Source organism: Rhipicephalus sanguineus, chromosome 1, assembly GCF_013339695.2.
Source record: "Rhipicephalus sanguineus isolate Rsan-2018 chromosome 1, BIME_Rsan_1.4, whole genome shotgun sequence".
Taxonomy (NCBI): Eukaryota; Metazoa; Arthropoda; class Arachnida; order Ixodida; family Ixodidae; genus Rhipicephalus; species Rhipicephalus sanguineus.
This window is the reverse complement of record NC_051176.1, coordinates 83,140,129-83,162,987: the sequence shown is the minus strand read 5'-3', so window position 1 is coordinate 83,162,987 and position 22,859 is coordinate 83,140,129.

The following is a 22,859-nucleotide window of genomic DNA, read 5'->3' as shown; positions in this document are numbered from 1 at the left end:
GCCCTGTGTGTGTGTGTGTGTCTCCCTCCTTGTCCGTCGTCGTCTTCGTGCCTCAGATCATGCAAAACCTTGTTCAATCTAACATGAAGTTCCAGCTGGAGTCAAGCAGTATAATATCCCACCCCCCTCTCCGGGACCCCTTATGAGGATCACCCGCTGCCGTCGGACATAGAACACACGACGCGCGTGGTGATGTTATCGCGCTTGGACTTTATGCGGAACCTCAAGGCGCTGGCAAAAATACGCCTGACGTGTCCGTATAATAGTCATCCAAACGAAAGGCGTCTTAATGGAGAACTGTTCAAGCGAAAGTAATTTAGCGCATTAGAAATGCTCACAACTGTACCACGACAACATTTGCAGCACCAAAATTGTACTTTGTCTCCTTATCCCAGGTATATGAACTGCTCCAACAGGAACGGGAAGTATTTTACGTCCTCGCACCACCAGTCAACTAGTGCAGCATTCTAGTTTACCAGGCTCAACAGAACATGGGAACTGCATAATAAAAACAGATCTCTGGGATCGGCCGGCATGCTTACTATAGGTGGGAAGTCTGTTTTGAGCTCTGCCGAGTGTTATCGCTGTAACGTGCTAGATATATCTGGGATCGGGCAAAATTTGATTGGCCTATCGCCAATGCTAATCTTCGGAGGCACCATTCCGGAGCCGTCCGCTACGGCGTCCCTCATAATCATATCATGGTTTTTTGACGTAAAACCCCACAAATTATTAATTTTCATCATTCTTATTTTTATAGTTTAGCATCATATTTAAGATAATGAACATCAGGTACAAATGTATTCAAGCACTCTCCGTACGCTTTGAGTTAGTACAACAAAAAACCTATCTTCAAATGAATTGCATAACTCTCACTAACATTGGTTATGTACGGCAATCCATAAGCCTAAATTTCAATCAATTTGTCACTACAACTATGACTACTGACATTCTATTACGTATTATCTGAAACACATTTAAATACTATCCACGTTTACTGTATTCCTGCACTCACACTTCTTACAGCAACGAAAAACAAATGCATGTACATATATTATCGCAGACTTGACGCTGTTGTTACCGCAAGGTATCTGCACTCAATCGTTTGAGCCCCCGTCAGCAACAAATTGGAAGGGAAATGAATTGCAAAGAGACTTCCCCACATCACGAGAGAATATACCGGGTGTCCCAGCTATCTTTAGCCAAGGGTTAAAAATACAATATTACAGGCAGGCGAGTGAAATCAGTTTCAAATTGCTGACAGTCACCTTGCGCACCGCAGGCAATCTTTTGTTTTTTAAATAATTAATTTGTTAAAACGGTTATTTAACTAAATTGCTAAATAATAACTTTAGGCAAGAACTGCGACTTGCGAAGTTCGAGAGCGTGCTCAGAAACCCACACTGCATTATTTGCGATACCATTTTTCCCAAGCTGCAAAGAAAGCCCGCGAAATACAAAAAACCACGTGACTAACGCATTCGGCGCCGCGAACATGCTGCTCTCAGCCGTGGTTTGAGCGAACGAAATCAGCTGCGGCCGCGACTTGCCGGCTCTGTTTCAGCGGGCCGATAAGTTAAAGGTGGTTTCTTGGCCCGCGCTCGCTACAACTTGCACCGTCACGCGCGCCAACTGGCTGACGCAGGCCAAGAAACCACCGCCACAAGCCTCAAGAAATGTAAACAAAGCTCGGTGCTGTAGTGGGCTCCAGCATGCAGTGATTGCTTAGTGGACATTGGTATCGTTCGCCGAGGTGCGGCGCGTCTAATTGTCACGGGTCGACAAACATGGTTGCCGGGGCACGAGTTTACGATAAACCGATGAAAGATAACGAAAGATAAAGAAACCACTGTTATGGAAGTCTACGCTGTCTAAACCGATACAAAGCATAATGAAATGCGTGACCGCTGTCAAGAGAAAAGAACAGCTAAAATCGTCGACGCTCTCACCTTCGGCTGACATGGTCTCATCCAGGGATATGTGGCGTGGCTGGTGCTGGCTAGTGGACAAAGCGATGGCGGGAAGCAGTGTCGGTGGCGGGTGACGATGAGGGCGGCAGTGACGTGTGCATGGTCGCCCACAGCATGGTTGCCTTGATGCTTGCCTTAGGAACCCACGCATAACCGGGACCTCCTCTCGATCCACTCTCACCGGCCGCACACCCGCCGAGGATATTGGCTGCTGGTTTTTGTCGTGCCTCCCGGACCGAGGTAACCTCTGAAATTGCTCCTGCTACTACCGTCGGGGAACTCCAAGGATCAGCCGAGCCTGGTGATGTTCGCTGGTGACTCGCGCACCGGGATCCACGAGACGTGCGCGTGGTGATGTGACCACGCGAATGCCGGTATTTATTTATTTTTTATTCACGCGAGCCATAAGGACGAAGTGAACGCACAACTCGTGCTCACGGAGCCGCGAGGCGCGTGGGTGTCTCCAGGTTTTTTTTTCTTTTGTTGCCTTTTTGTGTACTCGCCTGCCTTTTGTTATGTGATCCTTCTCATGAGAGATATAAGACTTTCGCCTTGAAACTGAGGAGAAGCCCTAACGCCTCTCATTGCTGCGAAAAGTGCGGACCGATAGGCGTCACGTATAAAGGGAGAACAACAATGCTGCGCAAACAGAACAACAAATTCGAGGACAAACTGCAAAAGCACAAGATGGACGTGTTATGGGCAGGCATATGCGAATGGCTTCTTCGTTGTGCCATTCCTTCGTTGTATCATACCAAAGATGCACTGGACGATTTAGGAAGAACAGGACCAGGGGTGCTATGCAGGATGCCCGAATTTGGCGAAAGACGGAATCTTTTCGAACTCTGGCTGAGCCCCCTTTTGAACGAGCTAACAGTACGAAAATGTCAAATCCATCCCTCGGCGCGCGCTGCGTTCCGTTGGTTACAACGGGACGCGGCGTCACGTCAAGGGTAGAGTAGAGTAGATCCTCTAAACTCTGGCACACACCCACGCTGGGGGATTGGCCAAAAACCGGATAGTTTTTAAAATCTAATTGTTAAAGTAAAGCGTAGATTTTTCTATTTAAGAGGAAAGAAGTAAAATGAAAAAAAAAATTAATAATAGAAATAGAAAATCATACAAACAACGAAGCGGAGCTGTCCAGCAGGCCCGCGAGGCGGCGGTGAGGCAAGGCCTCGACGTCCCCACGTGGGAGACCTAAAGCCCAGTCGGTGGACCTAAAGCCCAGTCGGTGGACCCAGTCGGAGACCTAAAGCCCACTCTGCCGGACCATCAATGAAGTTGTTACCAACGAAAACCCTTAAGCTTCGCCTTTAAGAGTTGAACGCGATAGCGAAATCCGGCCCCTAGTGCGCACTTCAACCACGAAGTGCATACTTATCAATGTTTGTTGTTACACAGACACACACAGACACACGCACACACACGCGCGATGTATCTATAGTAATGGTACAGGTTTTCGACCTAAAGCACTTCCCTGTGCTAGAGTCGAGACATGTTTCTCACAATGCCTCACAGATGGTAGAACAATATCTAATGTCTGCTGTTTGCTTGATATGTTTTGCGCTAGATGGACATAGTTGTCCATTTTTGGAGCTGTTTGCAAGTTTGTGTGTGTTTTTAGCGGCGATGGGTGCACTATGCCATGCACTATGCCGGCTTTTTTCGACGTATGGCGTCGCGTAAAAAAACGTAGTTTGGTGGCCTCACCAATGCGCCTACAAATCGCCGAATGGGCTCGTTTTCGTCGTAGCACCTGCCGAACAAAATGCGTTAAGGAGACTCCTTCCACTGCATGGCGTTTACGTAGTGTTTTTCTCCGTAGCAATTGCAAGTAACATCGTGGCTTTGTGGTAGGGCACCTGCTTGCCGCGCAAACGGCTCGGGTCCGATCTTCAGTGAGATCGAAGATTTTATTCTTCATTTTATTTGCATCTTTCTCGATTTTTCGGTCACGGACGATTTTCCGCTCACAATTTCTGCGAAACGAGCTCTCTAACGCTATCGCGTTAATAATCAGCACCGTGGCCTCTGAGATTAGCTACGTTCAAGCGCCTTACAACACCGCGGCCGGGGCTGATCGCCGGCGATAATCATTATGGTCGGCCTGTGTATCGCAGTTTGAGAAAATATCTGGTGAGGTGCATGGATAAAGTCTTTCTCATTTCAAGATTCGTCGTTGGCGTTCTAGTAATTCAGTTTATTTTTTTCATCCAGCAGGTGGTCCTGTTTTAACCTATGCACTTGCAGTGCAGCCGTTTTAATAGGTAGAAAATCTGGCACCCTGAGCAAGAGCACCAGCTCACATTACTTATTGAAATCAAGGGCCTTGAAAACGTCTAGAATACACGCTGCACAAACACAAGCCGCTCGTGTTCCCGTGAACATCGCAGGTCTGTTGCATCAGCCGCATCTCAATGACGGCGCAGGGCCACCCGGACGAATTTGTATACATTGCACTGCCGTTCCGAATATGTGGCAAGCAAGCAGCTGAGACCGCTGCTTTCTAACACCTCTGAAAGCACTGACACAAGCGAACACGCGACGCAAGCACGGCTATCACCTCACGCCATCAGCAGCCGCCGCCAACAACAAGAAGCGACGTCACACTTTCACACGTAAAAGAACAGCCCGCCTAGCCAGACATACAAAAGAGAGCACCCCAAAGCAGAGATAGCGTCGTTTCAAATAAAGGATCTTTTGGTGCAGGGTACTTAATTGTCCTGCGGTCAGTGATTTCATATGGTGCATTCCTCAATCGTTTGAGGCTAGGTCACACTCATCTGTAGGATTGGGTTATAGACGATTTTCCGCAGCTGGTTTGTTCAATCCAAACTAGATGGCGCCGCCATACCGTGGCCGTCCCCCTACCGTGGCCGTCCCCATGGCCATCCCCCTGCCTGCCTTTGGGAGCGCTGCTCAATATGTTTCCGTCCGCGTCGCGTCGTCTGCTCGGCGTTCCCATAGCGTCTGTATGGTGTACTGGAACGGGGTAGTGTGCCGTCTGGTGCCGGAAACGTGGCTCTATTTGCGATGACAACCTGCGGTGACAGAGCACACCGTACTACTGTGTCGCCACCTGACGCCTCACCCTGAAGTAATTTATGGTAAGCTGAGATACAAAGCCTCCGAGATCGGTAATTGTAGTTGCCGCGCTGGTCGTGCTTGCACGTGCGAAGCTTGTTGATTGTTCCCTTCTGTTTCTCAAGACGCCTTAGCGAATTTTTTCGCGTGCGTGGCCGACTCAGTGTTTGAGGAAGCCTGATGCATTCTAGTTTTTGCAGAGCGATTGGAATTACGGACTTATTCACATAGGAGAAATCCAACACCCCGAATACAACGCGGTGCACTTAGCTGCATTCCTGCGCTTTGGCTCCCCTTTGAGGAGAAAAATCTTATTACTATAAAAAATGGAGCAGCATTCGTCATTGAGCGTTGTATTTTTTCTGTCCAAAACCTTGCGACTGCTCTTCTGTCTGATGCAGGTGAAGGGTGGTCGTGCAACTCACCTGATGCTGTTAATGTTAGCCTTGCGGACCTCCTCTTGTGTTTCGACGCATAACTTCAAATTACTGTGATAGCTAGACAGGCGTACATATGCATGGAATGAACAGCGATGTGCCTTTTTATGCCTTTTGCAATCAAAACAGTAAGCATGCAGACGATCCGGGACGCTGCTCTGCGATAGGAATTGTGCAAGCTCATACGACGCAGAAGCATCTTTATTTATTGCAATAATGAAGCCAGATGTGTTTAAGTGTTTAAATCTTGCATATATATTTAGTTTCAATCGTGTTACTTGACCATTTGACTCAAGAACGGCAGAAATTTTCGCAATTCCGATTTAAATTTCGCGCGGTCGGCACACCGTTCGATTGTGGCGCCCCACTGGTGGCGTCATCCCAAAAGTGACCACCGTTCTCCAAGTGGTTTGCTGCGAAGACGGCATACTACCCCATTCTAATACATCATAGCGTCTGCGCGCGCGCCAGTAAGTAAAACCGAGCAGACGGCAGCGGCGGAAAAGTAAACATGGCGGCACTTGTGGATGCAGTTTCCTTCCGCCTCGAATTTATCACGTCGTTGTCCCGCGCTGTGTGGCCCGTAAGTTCAAACCCACGTATTTATTTGCTTTATATTCGCGTCCTGAAGCTTCGAGAGCAATGTACTCGTCAGTATTTTGCAGTGTTTCCAAGATTCATTCTCATATTGTCGGATACAAGGCTTAGCAGGCGTGGCTAAATAAACACAGCTACTAAAGACAAAGCATACCTGACGCTTTTTCCCCAGCGTGAGCCGACACAAAGCGATGGCCGATTTCGCCATTTATTTATTGCTGTGAGTACAGCGGGCGAGTTGCAAGCGCGAGTTCAGATCGAAGCGGGCGGTCGCGTCTGCATGGGGTGCTACCATCTGGGCTTATAACTTCAGCTAATGACGGTTGCTAACACAACAATTAAAGGCATACGCCAATTGAAAGCACGAAGTAGATTAAATAGATCGCTTATCGTTGTGGCGTAGTACGTACCAAACAAACGCAAATGTGTGACTTGCTTACACCCTGCTGCAACCAGCTTTTGTGGTACGGCCACAGCCGCTTCGCTGGCCCAATGCGTTGGCTGGGGGAAGGCCAGTTACGATCACGTGATCAAACATGGCAGCGCCCGTGAGCCGCTGCAGAAAATCGTCTATATCACGGCTTCACAGCGGGAATGGGCACCCATTTTTACATCGAAAGCTGTTATGAGAACACAAGGGCAGTTTTTGGCGCTGTAGTTGTCAGCCGCCGCTGCCGGTGTCCGTAACCACTATCGCTCGAAATAAGAAAAAAAAAATAGGAAAAAATTTCCAGGATGTAAACGATGTTCGAAACTGGACCCCCTGCGTGGGTGCCCAGTATTCTACCTCAAAGCCATGCCGGTGCTTTTTTTTTTTTTCTTTCATGGTATTTATTACAAATGTCTGTAACTAGCATACATAGCGAACAAAATATTCAAGGCGGTCTCTACCAGCGTGCAAGCGATACACAGAAGCCCTAAAAGGGTATTAAAGCTATACATTTCATGAAGAGTGGATACCAGTCCGGTTGAAACTCTAATTGTTTGTAAAAGTCTTTTAGCTGAAGAGCCATTTGAATGAGATGCAACCGCGATGATACCATGGGTTCCGCATGTCTGTCTAGCATGCGAGTTTTCCATAAACTGTGCATACCCATTAGTAATAGCATGTCAACAGGAATAGAATGGCTTTTGGGTGGCATGAGATAACGTATGCTATACGAATTTAAATCGAGTTGTTTTTTAAAGGCCCTTTGTAGAACGTCCCAGAAGAGTATGGCGTCTTTACAGCTGATGAAGCAATGTTCTTAGTTTCCGGAACTTCACAGAGGCGACAGTTAACTGAAGATACAAAGATGCCTTTGCTGCTTAACCAGGTCTTCACAGGCAGCGTCTGTGTATGCACTTTGTAGAAGAATGTCTTGGATGTTGGTGAAATAGGCATTTTCTTCACACGCACAAGCACGTCGTGTCCAGGCAATCCAGCATATAGTGAGCGGTACAAAGGTGCAGGAAACAACATATCTAATATGGCATTATATAGATCTTTTCGTGAACTAGAGAATAAATAGTCATTAGAGAATCTTACTGTCAAAAACCGCACTGATTCATACACTTCACGCATGAATCCTTGCAAATAGGGAGGCGAGGCACAATTAGCAGATACCACTAAACTTGGTAAAACATCGACGAGATTCACTTGTAAAAATGTTCGAAGCAGCGGATGATCGCAGTCCCGAAAATAGAAAAAACGGGACACCAATTGTCTAATAAAGAGATGCACCAACCCAAGACCACCTGCACAAACTGGTCTAAAAACATTGTCACGCCTCATCGGTTCGTAACTTGATGACCAAATAAAGGTAGCAAAGATTCGGTGAAACTTCTGAATGTAAACCCTGGAACAATGTAGTATTTGCAGTACGTAGAATAATTTTGTTGCCAGGAATAGATTGCATGCTTTAGCTCTGCCAAAAATTGAGAGGTTATGGGGAATAAACGTTTGGGCGTAACGCTTTAGGCTGGGAACACGTTCTTTCCAATAATGTGCGCTTGACTTATATGCATCCAATGGAACGCCAAGGTATTTCGGTGGCACACAAGACCATGCAATACCCTCGAAATTCGTTGGTTTATAAGCCCACGGGCCAAACCACAGTCCTAAACTTTTAGCAAAGTTCATTCGTGCACCAGAAATGGTTCCGAATTCCCGAATAGTGGACACCACTGTTGTTATGCTGGAAATGTCTGTACAAAAAAACGCCAGGTCATCTGCATACGCTAATACTTTCACCTCATTTCCATAAACACTGAAACCATGAACATTGCAAGATCGAATCACGCTTAAGCACAGTGGTTCCAAATAGAGGGCAAAAAGCAGTGGCGACAACGGACAGCCTTGCTTCACAGAAGAGTGAATCGACACAGGTTTTGACAGGTGGCCATTAACAATCAAACGAGTTGAACAATCACTGTAGCATAGTTTTATACCTTTGAATATAGTGGAACCAATGTTAGCATGGTCTAAAAGAGAAAATAGAAAGGAATGACGAACCCGATCAAACGCCTTCGCTAAATCTACTTGTAACACTGCCAGTTGGTCATACGAGTGGGAAGAATGTTCCAATACTGTGCGGGCAATGTGTATGTTGGTTTGTATTGAACGACCTTTCAGGCCGCAGGTCTGGTGGGCGCCAATAAGAATTGACATTGCAAATTGTAGTCTGTTTGATAGTATTTTTGCAAAAATTTTATAGTCAACGTTACACAGTGTAATCGGTCTGTAGCCGTCAACATGACGAAGCTTTTCTCTATCTGAGTATTTCGGAATTAGGACGGTGTGGCTTCTTGTAAAAGATTGAGGAAGGGTCCCCAGATTCAAACTCTGCGTGAAAATGTCCAGCAGTACCGGGCACAGTAAGGATTTAAAGGTTTTGTAAAACTCGCCCGACATTCCGTCGGGTCCTGGCGTTTTCGACATCGGTAACTGGTCAACGGCGAGTTCTATTTCTTTTAAAGTGATAGGCCCACTAATAGACTCACACTCTTCGTCAGATAAAGGAGTCACAAATGACAGAAACTGCGTTACGAGATCTTCATTCTGTTTTTCATAGGAATCACTGAACAATGCTTTGTAATAAGCTTCAAATTCTGTCATGATTTCACTTGTATTAGTTACCAATGACCCTTGCGAATATAAATCTGGTATAAATTTGCTTTTTGCGTTGCGGCATTCATCGAGTAAGGCTTGACGTGTGGGTTCCTCTGAATGCAAAGTACGAGTATTGCGTGATCGAACACGGGCACCTCTGTAGCGTAAGGTGTCGTACCTCTGGAGTGCGCATTTGGCATTAGCGATTTCGTCTGTGTAACAACCAGGCGCCTCACATTCAAATTCATATAAGTTTTCAAGATTCTTTAGTAACATCTTTTGTTCTAACCTTCTGTAAAAGCCCCGCACTGATCCGATTTCGATAGCTACTGTCCGAACTTCTTGTTTGAATAATTCCCAAGAGGCAAACAAAGGCATGTCAGCCGACAAGCAACGCCTCAGGGCTACGCCCACGCGAACAGTAAATTCCTGGTCACTCACAATTGAAGAGTTGAGTTTCCAGAGTGCCCACTGCGGTCTGAAATTTGATCGAGTGTTATGACCAATCTGCCCCACAACAATGCAGTGATCTGAGAACGAAATAGGCTCCGTTTTGCATGACAGGTCACGAGAAATAAGAGGCGCTGAAACATAAATGCGATCAATTCTGGTGTGAGTACTACCCTGTGCATGTGTATATGAGGGTAATCTATTCATTGCTCCTATGTCAACAAGTCCCGCATTTTGAACTATCAGAGATAGCACTTCAGCACTCTTATCGCTGCGGCTAAACCCAGTACGATCATACGGACTGCAAACACAGTTGAAATCACCCATGAGCAGAATGTTACGGTCAGGATCTAGCAAAGTGGCCAAGCTTTCAAAGAAATTAGTGCGCCGCGGTGCATCATTGAAGGCATATACATTGATTAGGCGCCACGGCAAACCATACAGCATAAAGTCGCATTGTATAAGCCGCCCCTCTGCGTCAACATTATAAGCAACAGAAGAATAAGGTAAACTCTTCCTAAGAAACAAAAGGCAGCCCGCCGATAGGCCTACAGCGTGTGAAACAATTACATCAAATACGGAGAGATATGGCCGCAAGGCCCTCTCCGTATCCACTTCACTCTCGATCTTCGTTTCTTGAACGGCGACGAAGTCAAGGTGATGGCTGAACAGCAACCGGCGGAGCTGCACCTGCTTCTGCTTGGATCGAAGTCCACATACGTTGATCGTTGCAAAAGTGACTTTCTGAGGCAGCGCCATGGTGTCTACACTTTTATCAGAGCTGCATACGCCGGTCTGGTGGGGAAGGGGCGCGTGAATGCTCCCCGTTACCGCCACCAGGCCTCCTTGATCTTGAACGTCTGCACTTTCCTGCATGCTTTGATGATCTCCGACGTCGTGATTGTCTTGGGCCAACCGCCGAATCACTTTCCTCACTCGTCTCAGGGTTTGACGATGCAGGGCGCTTACTTATGGAAACATCGACGGATTCTCGCACATCGGCACTAGTTAGCTTCTCACGTGGCGTTTCTACATCAGCATTACTGCTGGGGCTTTCCTTTTGTGTCAAGACTGATTCATGTGCAGGTACCGCTTCCTTCTCTCCGCTGTCTGTCGCATCTACGGTGTTTGACGCTTGTTTAGATTTCTCCGCTCCAGCACAGTCACTAGCTGCGTCTTTGTCAACAGCACAGGGCTCAGCGACGGCAGCACATGGAAGGTCTCCCGTTGCATCGAGGACTTCCGTAGCGTCCATGATATGTTCTGGAAACGCATCTTCAGGTGGTCGCATGCGATGTCGTAATTTATTGGCATACGTCGCCACACATTCTTCAGCCGTATGTCCAAACCGCCGACAATCATCGCAGCGTGGTGTCCTGCAGTGTCGACGGATATGTCCTACTTTGTCGCAACGAAGGCATAAAGGTGGCCTGCCGGGAATCAGCACTAGGCTTTGTAGACCACAAACTGAGAGTAGGTGCGGGATGTCGGAGACACGGACTCCGTCACCAAGTGCCAGTACAACGTCTCGGTTAAGGGTCCTCATCTGTTCCATTTCTGACACCCTCCAAGTTTCCGCTGAAATCGACTTGATCTTTCCGAAAGGCTGAAAGGCTTCGTGCACATAAATATCTTCCAGGCGTTCAGGGAGCCATAACAGCTTCATTTTAACTTCCGTGGGTTCAGGGTCTATAACGACGCATCTTCGTCCTCGAACAAAGAATTCACCACAGGTTACTATCTTCACTTTAGATAGCGCAGTCCTGCAAGTCACCATCCAGACATGTGACATTTGAAACTGTCCGATCGAGGTTATATCAGCAAGATCTATGATATTCCGGAGGGCATCTCGAAAGTCCTGCGCTCGGTATGGACGGCCAGCAAGGTCTGCATGCAGGAAAACGGAGTCAGCGACGAGCTTACCAGTAGGAAGACGGGGCAGGACGATACGGTAGTCATTACTGCTGGTAGAAACCTGGGCAGTACCTCGGCTTGAAGCCGATTGATCCTTTGTAGCGGAGAACATCAAAAACACGACCGTTCCAAACGGCGTCTTCGTCTTCCTCCGGCAAAAGCCATGCCGGTGCTTGAAACTGCTTGTATAGGGTGTTTTTGCAAAGCAGTTTTAAAGCCATGCCGGTGCTTGAAACTGCTTTGCAAAAACACCCTATACAGGCTTCATGTGGGGAGGAACCACATTACCATATGTAATGTAGCGTGGTAGAGGAGTAATAAATATAAGAACCAAGCGTCACACAACGCGAATTCTGTAACCAGCCGTCACACAATGCGAATTGCGCAACGAGTGGGTTGTTGAATGCGTCCAACCCATTACAACGAGCTCTGCCACAATTCTTCATCGTCATCAGCCACTGCATCAACAAAGTGCACATAATGCCTCACAGGTGTTTAGCAGATACCACGGTTTTCCGCAGAATGACGAAATATTGCATAGTGGCTGCTTCCCCATTTCACAAAAATTATGATTTATAGCGTAGTGGGTTCCTCGCAAGTGTACTTCTATTGGTTGCCAAGGAAGCCCACAAGGCTCCGATGATCCATATCCTCAGGGTCTCAATAAAGTTAATTCCCTCTCTCTATTTCTTTCTCACGTTAACGTATGTTATAAAGCGTGGTGGGAGAGTGAAATAACGACCGGGCGTCACACAATGCGAATTACGTAACTAGTGGGACCTTTAAAGCTTCCAACCCATTACAAAAGGCTCGGTCATAATTCTTCATCGTCATCAGGCGTCGCATCAAGAAACTGCACATAATGCTTTACAGATGGTACCTCGATTCTCCGCAGAATGGCGATTAATGTCGTGGCGGGTGCTTCCCAACTTCACAAAAAATATGATTTGTGGCGTAGTGGGTACGTTGCTAGTGTACTTGTATTAGTAGTCACAGGAGAGCTAATAACGGGCTCTAGAAATGCCGCTCTTCGAGCTTTCGCTGTGACTGTGCTGCCCTTTCCGCGCAGACCTGGTGTTTTTCTGCCTTTTAATTTTCCAGGTTTTGCTGCAGCGGGCTCAGAAGACTTAATCTAGACGTGATTTAAAATGGGTGGTTGAGGCCCTACTATATATGCATACTTCACGGAAGTAACGGGCACCAAAAAAAAAGCCACAATTTCGCTGCAAGGGCGAAGCAATGAATGCGATAGTAACAACAGGAATGTCAGACGAAGAACGGTGAGCAGCTCGAAATTAGCTGCGCGCTGCTCAAGCACAAACGACGCTCGAAAAGAACACAGGCAGGGCGAGCGCGAACTAAAATCTGTCACAGCTCGACACTTGCAGCGCGCTGCTCAAACACAAAACTGGAAGTATCAAAAGAACGCACAGCTATATACGTTTATAAAGATGTGATGGAGTTAAAGTAACACAATATCTGGCACACGCTGACAGTTAGTCACCCGATTGATACTGACAAAATACGCATGCTGCTCAAATGGCTCCTCAGGATCGTGCACGAAACGCCAAGCGCGGGTGGGAAGCCAGAAAAGACGACGTAATAATAAATTATAATGGCTGAAGGGGTTTTAGGTCCTAAAACCTCGATATGATTATGACAGAGGCCGTAGTGGGGGTTCCCGAAATTTCTACCACCTGGGGTAGAAATGTCTACCACCAGGCGGCTGAAACAGGCGGAAAACGAGGCGGCGAGCCGGATCGCTCGGGGGCTGATTTTTAACCGCCCGCCGAAGGTGTCCGTTTGGTGCCGCCAATCAGAACGCCATGCGGCGGTGGCGTTGGTGTAAACATCCGGTTAAGGCGGCAAAGGCGCGATCGGCGTAGGCGGCTAGGGTGGCTAGGGTGGACAAGCAGTTCCACGTGATGGCGACACGCCCGCAAAAGCGAGAGATGCCCCGCTTCCTTGGCCGCGGGTGCAGCCAGGCAAAAACGTGCGTTCCGAACAGGTGCACGAACAAGCCGCCTGGCCACGTTGCTGTTGTGGTGTGTGGCCGCGTTGTTGTTGCGAGTGCTTTTCGCCGCTTTGGCCGCTCCGCCTTCGGTGTGAACGAACCTAAACAGCGCGGCACCCTGTATGTGCTAAGCTACAATACCGGGTGAGAAGACGACGCATGTCGCGGCAAAAAGACGCATGCCACTCAAATGTAAACTTTAAATGAGCTTATGCTACATTCAGAACAGACTTTCTTCATAAATCTGTACCTTTCATGGAAATGCTGCGTGTTTCTGTACCTTTCACCAACATTATGTGCCTTTCCGTACCTTTCAGCAAAATTCAGTGACACCTCTGTGCCACGTGTTACACAGCTTTGGTGGTCATCCACTTAAAATGGCTCCGTGATAAACGTGGAATGGAAGTGAGCGGAATGGCCGAGAGCGGAATGGAATCTATTTCTTTCTCTTCTCGCCCTTTCTACATATCTTTCTCTTTCTTCCCTTTCTCTCTCTTTCTATTCATCGCTTCATCTTTCTTTCCATGTCTTTCTATCTGTTTTAAGCTGGGCGGCCTTTCTATTGCTGCGCGCTTCTATTGCTGCAGGCTTGTGTGCCTCCGCCTTGGAGAAGGAAATGCCGCGCTAAAGTTGTATACGACTGGGCGCTACTAAATTATTGGGGGCTACTAAATTAACGTCGGGAGTATCAAGTGAAAAGTAGCGAAGAACTCGTTTAAAAGTTTAATAAAATTTAGAAATACGACATTGAGACCGTTTACAATAAAACAGCACCATGGCTATGCAGAGTGGTAGGTGTCGCTCGCCCAGCTAGATAATAATAATAATATCTGGGGTTTAACGTCCCAAAACCACGATATGATTATGAGAGACGCCGTAGTGGAGGGCTCTGGAAATGTGGAGCACCTGGGGTTCTTTAACGTGCACCTAAATGTAAGTACACGGGCCTCAAACATTTTCGCCTCCATCGAAAATGCAGCCGCCGCGGCCAGGATTCGACCCCGCGACCTTCGGGTTAGCAGCCGAGCGCCATAACCACTAGACCACCGTAGCGGGGGGCTCGCCCAGCTAGAACCTTGCCCTTTTGTTGTAAAGACAGTGCACAATTTTCGTCATATAAGCGTCACATGTAATTATAACATTATCTATAAAAGCATTATATACAACATATAACAGTGAAGACGCAGTGGCTGCGGCTCCAAGTGGGATCCAGCTGCATCTCGGCAAAGCTCTGGTTGTGGCGGGCATGGCAGGGCGGCCGATGTGCTTCGTCAGCCGAGTGCACAGGCTCTTCGACGAGCTCACGCAAAAGTACATATGCAGCATGGCCTTCGCCTAACTTGAGAATGGCACGCCGCTGGCAGCCGTTCCATGAGGCTGCTTCAAGTGATGGGAGCAGCAGGTCGTGGATGCCCTCACTGCAAGTGCCTCAGAACGAGAGACACAGCAACGCCTGTCCAAGGCAAAGAAAACAATAAAAACCAACTTTATATCGAGAAATGGACGCGGCAAGCGCTGTACAATGATTCTGACATGAGTACTTCCGAAACTGCCATCCATCCCATGCCGGCCATTTTTTTTTCTTTCAGATGCCACCCATAAGCTTGATCATGTCGTCATCGCATCCAGGATTTTGTGGCGCTTTACTAACTTGAGCTACTGCGTTAAAGCAAACAAACGGAAAGGAGAATTGTGTTCGTGTTTGCATACCTTCTTTTGTTACTGTCCTTATCGCGGACCACCATTTGAAAAATAAAATAAGGCGCATGGATGTTGCTAAGGCTTTCGCTATGGATGCTGTTGGACACCCTGCATTATGGAGACAGTATTAAACCCTAGTAGAATTATAATTCACACCCCTACGTAGGTCGGTAAGAGAAATGGAGCTCAAGCAGCATCACTCAAGAAATACACTTTAAGGTTAAGGCTCACTCGGTCTCAGACTACTAAAAATTTTCCTCAACCGGACTCACTCGGACTAAGACTCACCAAACTGACTCATGGGTGGACTCACACGAGTTTTACGACCTATTCCAGTACATATAGATACCGTGATATTTACAATATAGAAACCAGTTGATAGTCAGCACCTTGTCCTGTGTCTTCTGTGTTCACGTTGTTTCACCAAGAATGTGAAGTTTTGCTTGCGCGGGAGAGGATGGGGTACTGTCCTCCGTGGTTGGCGCAGGCGCTACTTTTTTTGGCTTCATGTATAGCGCTTACTCTTGGACCGCCTAATGTAGCCGGAATGCTTATCCTGCACTCAGTGTAATAATAAGTTATCACAGACCCGGATGTTTATTCGCTGTTGCAGAAGCTGATTTTGCACAACGTGACGCATATTTTGGGGCGCGTTCGTCGACCGACGCCAGTTACTGCTCAGCGAGAAGCACCTAATCCGGACTCGGGCTCAGACTCACTAATTTTCCCTAAACTGGACGCACTGGGACTCAGAATCACCAAAATGTTGCTCAACCGGACCCATTCAAACACAAACTCACAGCTCAATCTGAGTCTGAGTGAGTACCGAGTCGGTAAACTCATGAGTGAATTTGCCGACCTCTGTCACCCTAATCAACCAGCTTTCTCAAAGCTGCCCCGCTCCCCAGGTCCCATAGAATATGTTATGTAATGAAAGTTTTAAGGCGTTGTCTGAAGTCGTTTCATCGAACTGAATCTTACTAAAGTATCACGAGCGTTGGTTAGCCAGAAAAAGTGGCGACGCATCCAGTTTTTTCCCATACTAGCTTACTGTGGCGGCTTTTGCCTTGGTCTGTTTTTTTTTGATAAAATAAAGCTGTGGTAGGCGTCCGCTGGAACGTCATTGGCTGAGTCGGCAGGTCACCTTACCTTGCTATGACCACTCAGGTGCAAGCGTGTGCATTTGTGCATTTCAAGTCTACTAACGGATTCATGGCATCACGTGATCTCGCAAGCCAGTCATATAGACTTGACCGTATAGACTTCGCCTGATTCTGAATGGGTAGACCCCATGTAGTACGCACTGCCGAGGAGCAAGCTCCTTTCGAGGAACGTCGGCACGAACGCGACCGTGAATGGAAACCACGTCGCCGTGCCGAAGACAGCGCGCTGCGGGTTCGCGAGGCTGAGGCAATTCGCCGGCAAAACACAGAAGAAGCCTCACGAGAAAACATTAAGAGAAACGCATAAAGCACCCCTAAACGATGGACACGACACGAAGCTCGCAAAGCGAAAGCGAAGGGAGCTGGAACATGACGAGACAAAATATTTAATAGACTGCTTGCGAAGTTTGACTTGCAGGTGTGACACTGTGTACAACTCGGTATAACTAAGGCAGCTTCGCTGTCCGACCATCTTCACGGAGTGGATGGGCTGATGATTTTGGTTTGACTTACGATTGTACAATAACCATTACCGTTGCAGATGTACTGACATGCGCGCATACCACTTTGAAAACAAAAATCCGATTGATTTCCTTAGACTTGCTTCACTCGCAAACTCAAGCTTGACAAGGAGCCGTGCCTGCTATCTTGCTAACCCATGAACCGAGGCACTGCCACGGTAGTAATGTTTCTCTTCTATGGCGCACTAAGCTTTCAAACATATCTTTGTTATGCAATACATTAGACAGCATAATGCTTTACCTGCCAATGCCATGCATGACATTTCTTGTTCCAAGTGTGCCACATACTGAAATGCCATTCCAACTTCCTGCGTTTGATCGATTCGGTGCAGCAACACGAATTCTGAGACATCAGAGTCACATGTCGGCAACAGTGTTTCAGTACAAAAATCTTTAGCTAAAATTGAAGACTTTCTTTTTTTATTAGCAAACTCTTACCTCAAAATAATGATGATAAATTTAACAAAAGATAACTTAATAAAGTGAAGAAATTTCCTAAAGTTGAACATTTAATATTGAGACCCATGTCGTGAAGAACACACCTGTGCTTCGGCGCCACAAATACGGCCACTGTCACTTGCAGGCAGATGGAGGGTGCTGAAATCTGCAGCACTGCCGTGCCCCTTTTTGTCCAGCGATTTCCCTTTCTGTGTGAGTGAGGAGGCCTGTCGTGCGCTGAGTAGGTCGAGGTCCTTGAAGCAGATGGGACGCACTGGTGCACTCTTGCACACCTGAGTGCGAAGAAGAAGCAAGCAGTACTTACAAATTTATAGATGAGATCACATTCAAATTGAGAGACTGATCAGAAGTTTGTGGCAAAGCAATGAGAGCTTTGTAGCGGATAATGTTCATTTTGACAACATATGATTCCTTGCAACGAGTGCTTAGACTTAAAAGGGCCAAAGATTGGCTTCTCAAGAGGAAGTTGTATTAGTCCACCTTTTGGCGGGAGGCAATAAGAAAGTCCTGCGACTGCTGTAAACGATCATACTTGTCGGCGGGCTAGTTGGAGTTGAAGCATTGTGACGAAAAACAGCGCGAGAAGACCAAAGAAGGAGGGGGGCCACACACACGAGCGCTGACTGACCTAAATTAATTTCCAGCAGTGCATGGAATGTATTACATACACAAGAAAATGAAGAAATGTTTGAGAACCACGTGCACTTGTCGTCGGCTCGTTACAATTGCTCGTCTGTGTGTCCCCCTATGTTGCTATCAGCTCGCGTTGTTTTTGGTTACAATGCTGTAAATGGCAATTCATGTTATGTGCCGGTAATATGCGGGGTCGTATAGTATCGCCAAGAACGTAAAGAACGTAAATATCGTAAAGAACGCCAAGAATCGGAAAGAAGTAGCAAACCATACATGTAACATACAAGTAAATCGTACAAGTAAAAATAGTACAAGCGCATTGGAGTCCTTAATGTCACATGGTGTGAAGGCCAACGTCATGTTCAGCCTGTTGAGGTGGCTTCTCACTGACAGCCTGTGTACATTCTTTAAAATGTTAGTGAACAAATGGTAACAGGAAGCAAACAGGTAGTAACATCAGCTGTTACTACGTTTCTTCGGCCGTTATTAACTTTTTGCTGCATGTTTACTACCTAATTAGCACACAGTAAAAGCGGCAACGATTACAGCTTCTCGCCAGCCGTTACTAACATTTTGCTATGCACCTGTAAACTATGAACGAAATCGTTGTGACCACCTAGAGTGTTATGTTACAATGGTGTTGAAACATCACGGTTTAGCGGAACTTGACGAAGATATCTAGGGGATCAAGCGGAAAACTAAGGCTTCTTTTTTTAACATTAAGCAAATGCAGTGTGTGAGTGCCCTTTCTGCTAGTTTGAATGTGGTGGAGATAAAGTAACGCAATATAGGGAAATTGCTCTGCGTATTTGAGTGGATAATATAAATGCCGACCAACTGAAAAAAATAGGATAAACTGCTTGCCATTTTAGCAATAAGATGATAATGCAAGAGACAGAGGCGTATAGCCTTCCCACACTCCAGCGAGGTATAGCGTGGGGGGCAAGTTTGTGTTGGTTGTGTTTGTCATGCGATTCGCTTTCCTTGTGAATACTTTTTTACGCTAATGTGCAGTTGGTGGCGATTATGAGCCAATAAAGTATACTAGAGGCATGTGTATTTGCTTTTAAATTAGCTCGTGTACATGCACATGCCTTTTTAAATCAAAGTTGGCTTTATATAGGTGTTGATAATGACATGACCGAGACCAAAACAGCTGCTCGCTGCTCGCTAATACCAGTATAAGAAAATGGAACTGGCAGTTGGTTCTGCCTATGTTTGGCAACGACCGGGAAATGGGGGGGGGGGGGGGTTGATGGGTGATGATAGTACTGGTGCAATGGAAAAAGAATATGCAAGTTTTTGACTATTTCTGTCTCTCTTGTATTATTTAAAAGTTGATACAATACTGTCAGCACTGACACAAATAAATAAGGAATATTTATGCGAAACACGGCAGATGAGGCAGCACACTATTATGTCGGAGAGTATAAGAAGAAATAATGCGCCTAAAACAGTGCAACATTCTTCCCATCATCGCTACCTTGCAAGGTAAGGGTAGCAAGGTAGTACTTGATGTCTTTAGTGCATAATAACTACACTTTGAAGTTAGTAGATACAGCCAGCTACTACCTCGACGTACTTTACACCCGCCATTGTAGCTGAGAATGTAAGATGTGGCACTTTTAAGCTCGAGTACGTTTATTCGATTCCCGGACGCATGCCGAACTTTTGTGGGAGGGAAATGCAAGAACACCCGCGTACTTAGATTTAGATGGATGTTAAAGAATCCCAGGTGGTCAAAATTACTCCGGTTTCCCCCGCTACGGCGCGCCTTATAACGATATCGTGGTTTTGGCATGTAAAACCCCATAAATTATTATTATAAGCTTTTCATCCATTCAAAGGTAATTAAGGTATTTTGGAAGTCTTGTACCTCGTTTGGCTATTCTGTATTGGACATGGTTGGGGTATTGATATGCAAAATAGACATAACATATTTGTTAATTATGCTTGCTTCACAGGTATACGTTACGTCATCATGAACACCTAATAAGATGGTAGGTTGTAGAAATATAGGCTCGCAACTTTATTTTATTCATCCTAGAACCAAGCTGCTCATCGACACCACTTCGTTCCCCAGAAGTAGGGCTGTAAATACTTCAAGAACAGCTTATAAAGTCACCTTGCCTTGCCCTTACGTATGTGGGCGGTTCTCCTTCATGAGCTTCTATACACAATTACCCAATGTTGTATTGTGATATTGACGTTTACGAATTTTTCCGTCATAAAATTGGGCTATTCATTGCGGAATAATCGCTTTAGTAGCGGTTACTACGTTTTTCTTATGTAGTAACTGTCATTAATATTTCGCAACCTAGTAAGTAATGGCAAGGGTAGTAACTACTGCGAATTGCTGTTGTAATTTAAATTGTAGTAATATTACTACCCTTGGCGCAGCTAACAGCAGTAACTAACAGGGTAGTTGTACCCTATGAGACAAGTCGTTAGTACACCGACGTTGGTTAGTATGGCAACCTTTGTTTTAGAGCGCAGCTCTTAGGTACCAATTCCTGCGTTGAGCGGCGTCGCTGTCACCGTCGCCATCGGTGGCGTAACCGATAGACATGAAAAAATAAAATGAGAAGAAATACCCAGGATAGAATAGGATTTGATGCCAGGTCCTCTGCGTGACAGTCGAGTATTCTAGCACATAGCCGCGCTGGTGCTTGAAACTCACTTGCAAAAAGACCCTATAGAGGCGTCATGTAGGGCAAGGAATCGCGTTAAACCTACGTAATGTAGCGTAATAGAAGAGTAAAATAACCAGTCATCATACAATGCTAATTGCGCAATGAGTGTGTGGTTTAATGCTTCCCACCCACTGCAAAGTGCTTAGCGATAATTATTCATCGTCATCAGCCACATGCAGCGTCACCAATGTGCACATAATACCTTACAAATGTGTGTAGCGGGTACCCCGCTTATCCGAAGAAATACAAGTAATGGCGTAGTGGGTGCTGTCCTAGTAAAACTTGTTTTCGGCTAGTTGGTACATACTTAGTGAAATACAAAAACGGCGCGTACCATCGAGGAAGAACTTTAAGACAGAACAGAAAATGGCGTCACTCAGAGTTGCGAGTGACGCCCTCGCCTGTTCTCTCTTAAAATTCTTCCTCGATGGTACGCGTCTTTTTTGTATTTCACTAAGGTACTGTCCTGTTTCACAAAAATTATAATTTATGGCGTAGTCGATACCCTTGCGGAAAGCTAAAAACTTCAAACACACTTGGCCTTGCCCCAACACGAAGATGCGCTCAGAATTCGCATCAGGCAGTATTGTAATCGTCGGTAAATTATTTAAGTGCAGGGCAGTTCAAACACGACAGTGTAGGGAAAAAGCGATACACAGTAGTGAGTGGAAAAATGCTGCAGGAGCGAATGTTTTCCCCAGGGAAACTTGACTGTAAGAAGCTCTTCATAAACATTTGACAAGTCACCGTGCCTAAACACTGTGTCCAGCGACAAACCTTCACATTGCGATCATGTATCTAGTGTAAGGCTGAGTGGGCGAAAACATGGAAATTGATAAGCCCCTGACCTGAGACAGAAGTCGCCTGAACAGTCTGTCGAGTGTGCGAGGCACTGCTCCTGGGCATCGGAGAGGGCCCTGCATGGTGTACGCTTTGCCTCCAGCGGTTGGACCATACGCGAAGTGTGCGACATCAGCTCCATCGTAGAAGGAATAGATCACATTTTGCGCAGCCTCCCGAAACATCTGCTCCCCGCCACTGCCCCCTGGAACAGCCTGCGCACAGAGAGAGACATTTAGCAAACAATGTCAACAATGGAGGCAGCTTCTTGGATGAGGTATGTATTGAGGAACAACCTAGTGAATGCGCTAAAAGGCATTGTGGGACGGAAGAGAGGCATGCACGAAGGGGGCTGATCTCTGTGCTACGTCTGTCTTGTAACTCGTCACTTTGACTGCTAAACCTTGGCCGAACCTTCACTCTACTAGGATACTCGCTGTGCGCTTGAGCATTAAAATCGCGTAAAAAGGCAACACTTAATAGGATAGAGAAAAAAATGGTAAACCCGTCCACTGCACTGTCACGTTCCCCCGATGCTGGATTGATGACTAAGGTCACACAAATAGCGTTAAAATATCCAAGGTCGACGCTAGGAGAGAGGTCACAAATTACTCTGGGGAACATAGAGGGCTGAAAAATTATACAAAGCCTTTATGCTTCTATGGTGATTTCAAATACTATGTAAAGGGTTTCTATAGAGCAGGTACACGCAAGTGGTCTTTACCAGTCTACACCTGCTGAAATTATGCGGAGAACTCCATAGTTCTATAGCGAGGAATCCTGTCCAAATTGAACACTGAGCGGCCCCAGATCGATAAGACGCGATGTGATGGGACTGGAATTAGTCATATCTCGGTAACGTTTCGAGATCAAAGGTGGGTGACCAAGTTTGCTGCATGTACAAGACGAAAATATTACAATTACATCGCCCAGATAAATGTAATACATGATTCCCGAACACCCAAACTTGGTCAGTTAATCTTAGCACCTTTAAGTAAAGGTTATTAACACCATAGAGCTACCCATGATGAACTGTCCATATTACTCTTGCAAGATGTAATGGTACCCTATGCTAGAACGTGTACGATCGCAGTATTATATGCAGTTACTATACAAATAATTTTCTTCAATGAGTCCCTATCTTAGCGGCATCAAATATGCTATATAACATGGACAAGGCTACAAATCTCTCATTGACCAGTCCATTGAAGAAAAGCCTCTTGAATAGAGAGGAAATTTGTATAAGGTTATGGTAGCAGTGGCCGACATAAATTCTCAGTTGTAAATTT